Source organism: Dipodomys merriami, unplaced genomic scaffold (genome assembly GCF_024711535.1).
Source record: "Dipodomys merriami isolate MVZ:Mamm:240054 unplaced genomic scaffold, mDipMer1.0.p SCAF_23, whole genome shotgun sequence".
NCBI lineage: Eukaryota > Metazoa > Chordata > Mammalia > Rodentia > Heteromyidae > Dipodomys > Dipodomys merriami.
In genome coordinates, this window is record NW_027203715.1 from 25,391,362 (window position 1) to 25,399,169 (window position 7,808).

The window sequence follows — 7,808 nt, forward strand, 5'->3', positions numbered from 1 at the left end:
TTTAGGGTGAGGGTGAGGTTTAGAGTTAAGGTTTGTGTTAGTGTTGGGGTTATGGTGAGGGTTAGGGTTAGTGTTAAGATTAGGCTAAGGCTTAGGCTGAGCATGAGGGTGAGGGTTAGTGTCAGGGTTAGGGTGGGGTTTAGGGTTAGGGTTAGGGTGAGGGTGAGGTTGAGTTTGAGGGTAAGGTATAGGTTGAGGGGGAGGGTTAGGGTGAGGGTTATGTTTAGGGTTATTGTTAGAGTTAGGGTTAGGGTTAGGTCTTCGATTAGTGTGAGGGTTAGTGTTAGGTTTAGGGTTACAGTTAGGGTGAGGGTAAGTGATAGGGTGATGGTTTGGGTTAGGGTGAGGGTTATGGTTAGGGTGAGGGTTTGGAATAGGGTTAGGGTTACTGTTAGTGTTAGGTTTAGGGTTAGGGTTAAGGTGAGGGTGAGGATGAGGTTTAAGGTTAGCGTAAGGGTGAGGTTTAGGGTTTGGCTTAGGGTTAGAGTAAGGGTTAGGGTTATGGTTAGGTTGAGGGTTAGGGTTAGGGTGAGAGTTAGGGGGAGGTTTAGGTTTAGGGTGAGGGTTAGGTTTAGTGTAAGTGTGAGGGTTTGGATGAGGGTGAGGTTTAGGGTTAGGGTTAGTGTGAGGTTTAGGTTTAGGGTGAGGGTAAGTGTGTGTTAGGGATAGGTTTAGGGTTAGGCTTAGGGTTAGGCTGAGGGTGGGGGTGAGTTTGAGGGTTAGGGTTAGGGTGATGGTTAGGGTTAGCTTAGGGTGAGGTTTAGTGTTAGTGTTAGGGTTAGAGTTAGGGTTAGGGTGAGGTTGAGGTTTAGGAGTAGGTTTAGGGTTAGGGTGAGGTTTAGGGTTAGGATTAGGGTTAGGGTGAGGGCTAGGGTGAGGGTTACGGTGAGGGTTAGGTTTAGGGGTACTGTTAAGTTTACGGGTAGGGTTAGGGTTAGGGTGAGGGTTAGGGTGAGGGTTCGGGTGAGTGTGATGGTAAGCCTAAAGGTGAGGATTAGGCTGAGGCTGAGGGTTAAGATAAGGGTGAGTGTAAGTGTTAGGGTGAGGGTTAGGGTTAGGGTGAGTGTTATGGTTAGGGTGAGGGTTAGATTTAGGGTTACGGTTATTGTTAGGGTTAGGGTTAGGTTTACCCTTACAATGAGGGTGAGGGATAGGGTTAGGTTTAGGGTGAGGTTTAGGGTTAGGGTTATGGTTAGAGTTTGGGTTAGGGTTAGGATTAGGGTTAGGGTGAAGGCTAGGGTGAGGGTGAGGGTTAGGGTTAGGGTTAGGGTTTGGGTTAGGATTAGGGTTAGGGTGAGGGTGAGTGTGTGGGTTCGGGTTAGGTTTAGGGTTAGGCTTAGGGTTAGGCTAAGGGTGAGGTTGATGGTGAGGTTTAGGGTTAGGGTGAGGGTTAGGTTTAGGGTTAGATTGAGGGTGAGTGTGTTGGTTAGGGTTAGGTTTAGGATTAGTCGTAGGGTTAGACTAAGTGTGAGGTTAAGGGTGAGGGTTAGGGTTAGGGTGAGGGTTAGGTTTAGGTTTAGGGTGAGGGTTAGGATGAGAGTTAAGTTAGGATTAGGATTAGGTTGAAGGCTAGGGTGACGGTGATGTTTAGGGTTAGGGTTACGGTTAAGGTGAGGGTCAGGATTAGGGTTAGAGTTATGGTTAGGTTGAGGGATAGGGTGAGGTTTAGGGTTAGGATTAATGTTAGGGTTAGGGTGATGGTGAGGGTTAGGGTTAGGATGTGTGTTAGGTTTAGGGTGAGTGTTAGTGTTAGGGTTATGTTGGTGTCTGGGTTAGTGTTAGGTTGAGGGTTAGAATTAGGTTTAGGGTTAGATTGAGGGTTAGGTTTAGGGTTAGGGTGAGGTTTAGGGTTAGATATACGGTTAGGGGAGGGTTAGGGTAAGGGTTAGGAATAGGGTTAGTGTTAGGGATTGGGTGAGGGTGAGGGTTAGGTTGAGGTTTATGGTTAGGGTTAGTGTGAGGGTTAGTGTTAGGGTGAGGTTAAGTGTTAGGGTGAGGGTTTGGGTTAGGGTGAGGGTTATGGTTAGGGTGAGGGTTAGCATTAGCTTTAGGGTTATTGTTAGGTTTAGGTTTAGGGTTACGGTTATTGTGAGGGTGAGGGTGAGGGTTAGGGCTAAGGTTAGGGTGAGATTTAGTGTTTGGATTAAGGTTAGAGTTGGGGTTAGGTTGAGTCTGAGAGCTAGCGTTAGGGTTAGGGTTAGTGTAAGAGTTATGGTTAGGGTGAGGGTAAGTGTTAGGGTGAGGGTTAGGTTTAGGGTGAAGGATATGGTTAGGATGAGGGTTAGGGTTAGGGTTATTGTTATTGTAAGGTTTAGGGCTAGGGTTATGGTTACGGTGAGGGTGAGGGTTAGGATTAGGGTTAAGGTTAGGTTGAGGTTTAGGTTTAGGGTTAGATTTAGGGTTAGGGTGAGGGTTAGGATGAGTGTTAGGGTTAGGGTTAGGGTGAGAGTTAGGTGGAGGTTAAGGATTAGGGATAGGGTTAGGATTAGTGTTAGGGTGAGGGTGAGTGTGTATGTTAGGGTTAATTTTAGGGTTAGGCTGAGGGTGAGGGTGAGGTTTAGGGTTAAGATGAGGGTTAGGTTTAGGGTTAGGGGGAGGGTTAGGATGAGGGTTAGGATTAGGATTAGGGTTAGGTTGAGGGCTATGGTGAGGGTGAGGTGAGGTTTAGGGTTAGGGTTAGGATGAGGTTTAGGGTTAGGGTTAGGGTGAGGGTGATATTTAGGTTTAGATTTTGTTTTAGGTAGAGGCTGAGGGTGAGTGTTATGGTTAGGGTTTGTGTTAGGGTTAGGGTTAAGGTGATGGTTAGGCTGAGGGTGAGGTTTAGGGTTAGGGTTAGGATTAGGATTAGGGTAATAGGGTGAGTGTGAGGGTTTTGGTTAGGGTTAGTTTTAGGCTTAGGGTTAGGCTGAGTGTGAGGGTGAGGATGAGGGTTTGGGTAAGGGTGAGGGTTAGGGTTAGGGTTAGGGTTAGGGTGAGAGTTTGGGTTCAGGGTCAGTTTAGGGTTAGGATGAGAGTTAGGGTTACAGTTACGGTCAGCGTGAGGGTTAGGGTTAGGTTGAGGGTTAGGGTTAGGGTGAGGGTTAGGGTGAGGTTAGGATGAGGATTTGGGTTAGGATTAGGGTTAGGGTGAGGGCTAGGGTGAGGATGAGGTTTAGTGTTAGTGTTAGTGTGAGGTTTAGGTTTAGAGTTAGGGTTAGGGTGAGGTTTTGGATGAGGGTTAGGGTAACGATGAGGGTCAGGTTTAGGGTGAGGGTGAAGGTTAGGTCTAGGATTAGGGTTAGGTTGAGGGTGAGTGTTAGGATTAGGGTTACAGTTAGGTTTAGGGTTACCATTAGTGTTATTGTTAAGGTTATGGTTAGAGTTACGGTGAGGGTGAGGGTCAGGGTCAGGGTGAGGTTTAGAGTTAGGGTGAGGTTTAGGGTTAGGGTTAGGGTGAGGGTGAGGATTAGGGTTAGATTTAGGGTTAGGGGGAGGGTTAGTTCGTGGGTTAGTGTTAGTGTTAGTGTTAAGGTAAAGGTTAGGTTGAGGTAAAGGTTTAGGGTTAGTATTGGTTAGGGTGAGGGTGAGTGTGAGGTTTAGTGTTAGGGTTAGGCTTAGGCTTAGGGTGAGGCTGAGGGTGAGGGTGGGGCTGAGGATTAGGGTTAAGTTGATGGTTAGGGTTTGGGTTAGGGTGAGGGTTAGGGTTTGGGTTAGTGTTAGAGTTAGTTTTAGGGTGAGGTTGAGGTTTATGGTTAGAGTTACGGTTAGGGTGAGTGTTAGGTTGAGGGTTAGGGTTAGGGTTATTTTTAGGGTTATGTTTAGGGTGAGATTTAGGGGGAGGGTTAGGGTTAGGGATAGGGTTAGGATTAGGGTTACAGTGAGGGTGAGTATGTTTGGTTTAGGTTTAGGTTTAGGCTTAAGTTTAGGCTGAGGTTGAGGTTGAGGGTGAGGGTTAGGGTTAGGTGAGGGTTAAGGGGAGGGGGAGGTTTAGGGTTAGAGTTGGGGTTAGGGTGAGGGTGAGCGTGAGGTTTAGGGTTAGTGTTAGAATTAGGGTTAAGGTGAGGGTTAGGGTGAGTGTCCTATATCGGGTTAGGTTTAGGATTAGGATTAGGATTAGGCTTAGGGTGAGTGTGAGGATTAGGTTTAGGGTTAGGCTTAGGCTTAAGCTTAGGCTGAGGGTGAGGGTGAGGGTGGGGGTTAGGGTTAGGGTGAGGGTTAGGGTTAGGGTTAGGGTGTGAGTTAGGGTTCAGGTTAAGTTTAGGGTTAGTGTGAGGGTTAGGGTAAGGGTTACGGTGAGGTTTAGAGTTAGGGTTTGGTTGAACGTTAGGGTTAGTGTTAGGGATAGGGTGATGATGAGGGTTAGGTTTAGGATTAGGTTAGGTTGAGTGTGTGTGCTAAGATCAGGATTAGGGTTGTGGTTAGGGTTAGGTTTATGTTTAGGATTAGTGTTATTGTTAGGGTTAGAATTAGAGTTAAGGTGAGGGTGATGGTCAGGGTTAGGTTTAGGTTGAGGTTGAGGTTTAGGTTTAGGGGTAGGATTAGGGTTAGGGTGAGGGTGAGGTTTATGGTTCGATTTAGGGTTAGGGGGAGGGTTAGTTCTTAGATTAAGGTTAGGGTTAGTGTTAGGGTTAAGTTTAGGGTGAGGATTACGTTGAGGTTAAGGGATAGGGGTAGGGGTAGTTTTAGGATTAGGGTTAGGGTGGGGGTGAGTGTGAGGGTTAGGGTTAGGATTATGCTTAGGGTTAGGCTGAGGGTGAGGGTGAGGATGAGGGTTAGGGTTAGGTGTAGGGTGAGGTTTAGTGTTAGGTTTAGGATTAGGTTCAGGGTGAGGTTTAGGGTTAGAGTTAGGTTTAGGGTGAGGGTGAGTGTGAGGGTTAGGGTTAGGGTTAATGTTCGGCTTAAGTTTAGGCTGAGGGTGAGGGTGAATGTTAGGGTTAGGGTAAGGATGAGTTTTAGGGTTAGGGTTAGGGTTAGAATTAGTGTTAGAGTGAGAGTGAGGTTTAGGGATAGAGTTAGGGTTAGTGTTAGGGTTAGGGCTAGGGTGAGGATTAGGGTTATGCTTAGGCTTAGTCCGAGCATGAGGGTGAGGTTTAGGGTTAGGGTTATGGTGATGGTTTGTGTTAGGGTTAGTGTTATTGATAGGTTTAGGGTTAGAGTTACCGTGAGGGTGTGGGTGCGGGTCACAGTTAGGGTTAGGGTTAGGGTGGGGTTTACGGGAAGGGTTAGGGTGAGAGTTAGGGTGAGGGTTCGTGTGAGTGTGATGGTAAGCCTAAAGGTGAGGTTTAGGCTGAGGCTGAGGGTTAAGATAAGGGTGAGTGTGTTAGGTTGAGGGTAATGGTTAGGGTGAGTGTTATGGTTAGGGTAAGGGTTAGAGTTAGGGTTACGGTTATTGTTAAGCGTTAGGGTGAGGTTTAGGGTTAGAGTTAGGGTTAGGGGGAGGGTTAGGGTGAGCGTTAGAGTTAGGGTTAGTATTAGGGTTAGGGTTAGGGTGAGTGTTAGATTGAGGTTTAATGTTAGGTTTTGGTTTATGTTTAGGATTAGGTTTACGGTGAGGGTGAGTGTGAGGGTTAGGGTGAGGGTGAGAGTTAGATTGAGGATTAGTGTTAGGGTTAGTGTGAGCTTTAGGGTGAGGATGAGGGTTAGGGTTAGGTTGTGGGCTATGTTGAGGGTGAGGGTTAGGATTAGGGTGAGGTTTAGGGTTAGGGTTATGCTTAGGGTTAGTGTGAGGGTTAGTGCTAGGGGGAGGGTTAGTGTTAGGATGAGGGTAAGTGTTAGGGTGAGGGTTAGGTTTAGGGTGAAGGTTATGGTTAGGATGAGGGTTAGGGTTCGGGTTCGCGTTATTTTTAGGGTTAGGGTTAGGGTTACGGTTACGGTGAGGTTGAGAGTGAGGGTTAGTTTTAGGATGAGGTTTAGGTTTAGGGTTAAGGTTAGTGTAAGGGTTAGGGTGAGGGTGAGGTTTAGGGTTGGAGTTAGGTTTAGTGTTATTGTTGGGGTTAAGGTGAGTTTTAGGGTTAGTGTTAGACTTAGGCTTAGGCTTAGGCTTAGGCTGAGCATGAGAGTGAGGGTTAAGGTCAGGGTTAGTGTGCGGTTTAGGGTTAGGGTTAGGGTGAGTGTGAGGTTGAGGGTTAGACATAGGGTTAAGGGGAGGGTTATTGTGTTGGTTAGGGTTAGTGTTAGGGTGAGGTTAAGTGTTAGGGAGAGGGTTAGGAATAGGGTTAAGGTTATTCTTAGGGTTAGGTTTAGGGTTACGGTTACGGTGAGGGTGAGGATGAGGGTTAGGGTTAGGGTTGGGGTGAGGTTTAGGGTTTGGGTTAGTGTTAAGTTTAGGGTGAGGGTGAGGTTTAGGTTAGAGTTAGGGTTAGGGTGAGGGTTAGGTTGAGGGTTAGGGTTAGTGTTCGTGTTAAGGTTAGGGTTAGGGTAAGAGTTCAGGGGAGGGTTAGGGTTAGGGTTAGGGTTAGGATTAGAGTAAGTGTGAGGGTGAGGTTTATGTTTAAGGTGAGTGTTGGGGTTAGCGTTAGAGTGAGGGTTAGCGTGAAGTTTAGGCTTAGGCTTAGGGTTTGGTTATGGGCTATGGTGAGGGTGAGGATTAGGGTTAGGGTGAGGGTTAGGGTGAGGGTTAGTCTTAGTGTTAGCATTAGGGTTGGGGTTAGGGTTAGGTTTAATATTAGGCAGAGGGTGAAGGTGAGGTTGAGGGTTAGGGGTAGATTTAGTGTTAGGGTGAGGTTTAGAGTTAGGAGTAGGATTAGGGTGAGGGCTAGAGTGAGGGTGAGGTTTAGGGTTAGGGTTGGGGTGAGGTTTAGGGTTAGGGTTAGGGTTAGAGTTAAGGTTAGGGTGAGGCTGATTGTGAGGTTTAGGGTTAGGGTTAGTGTAAGATTTAGTTATAGGTTGAGGGCTAGGGTGAGGGTGAGGGTTACACTTACCCTTATGATTATTATTAGGGTAAAGGTTAGGGTGAGTGTGAAGGTTAGGATTAGGGTTAGGGTTAGGATTAGTTTGAGGGTGAGGTTGAGGTTGAGGGTTAGGGTTAGGGTGAGGTTTAGGGTTAGGGTTAGGGTGAGAGTTAGGGTTCTGGTTAAGTTTAAGATTAGGGTGAGGGTTAGGGTTAGGGTTACGGTGAGCATGAGGGTTAGGGTTAGGTTGAGGGTGAGGGTTAGTGTTAGGGTTAGGGGGTGGGTTAGTGTTAGGTTTAGGGTGAGGGTTAAGAGGAGAATTAGGGTTACCATTATGGTTAGGGTGAGGGCTAGGGTGAGGTTGAGGGTTAGGTTTTGTGTTAGGGTGAGCTTTAGGTTTAGGGTTAGTTTTAGTGTGAGGGTTTGGTTGAGGGTTAAGGTTAAGTTGAGGGTGAGATTTCAGATTAGGGTTAGGGTTAGTGTTATTGTTAGGGTTATGGTTCAGGTTATGGTTATGGTTAAGTGTAGGATTAGGGTAAGGATTAGGATGAGGTTTAGGTTTAGAGTTAGGGTTAGGGTGAGAATAAGGTTTAGGGTTAGATTTTGGGTTAGTGTTAGGGTTAGCGTTAGGGTGATGGTTAGGGTTAGGCTATGGCTTAGGCTTAGGCCGAGCTTGAGGGTTAGGGTTAGGGTTAGGGTGAGAGTTACAATTTATGTTTAGGGTTAGGATTAGGGTTAGGGTGAGGGCTAGGGTGAGGGTTAGGGTGGGCGTTAGGGTTAGGGATAAGGTTAGGTTTAGGATTAGGGTTAGAGTGAGGGTTTGTTTTAGGGTTTTGGTTAGGGTGAGGGTGAGGCTGAGGATTATGGTTAAGTTTAGGGTTAGGGTTAGGTTTAGGGTTATGGTTAGGGTTAAGGTGAGGTTTAGGGTTAGGGTTAGGG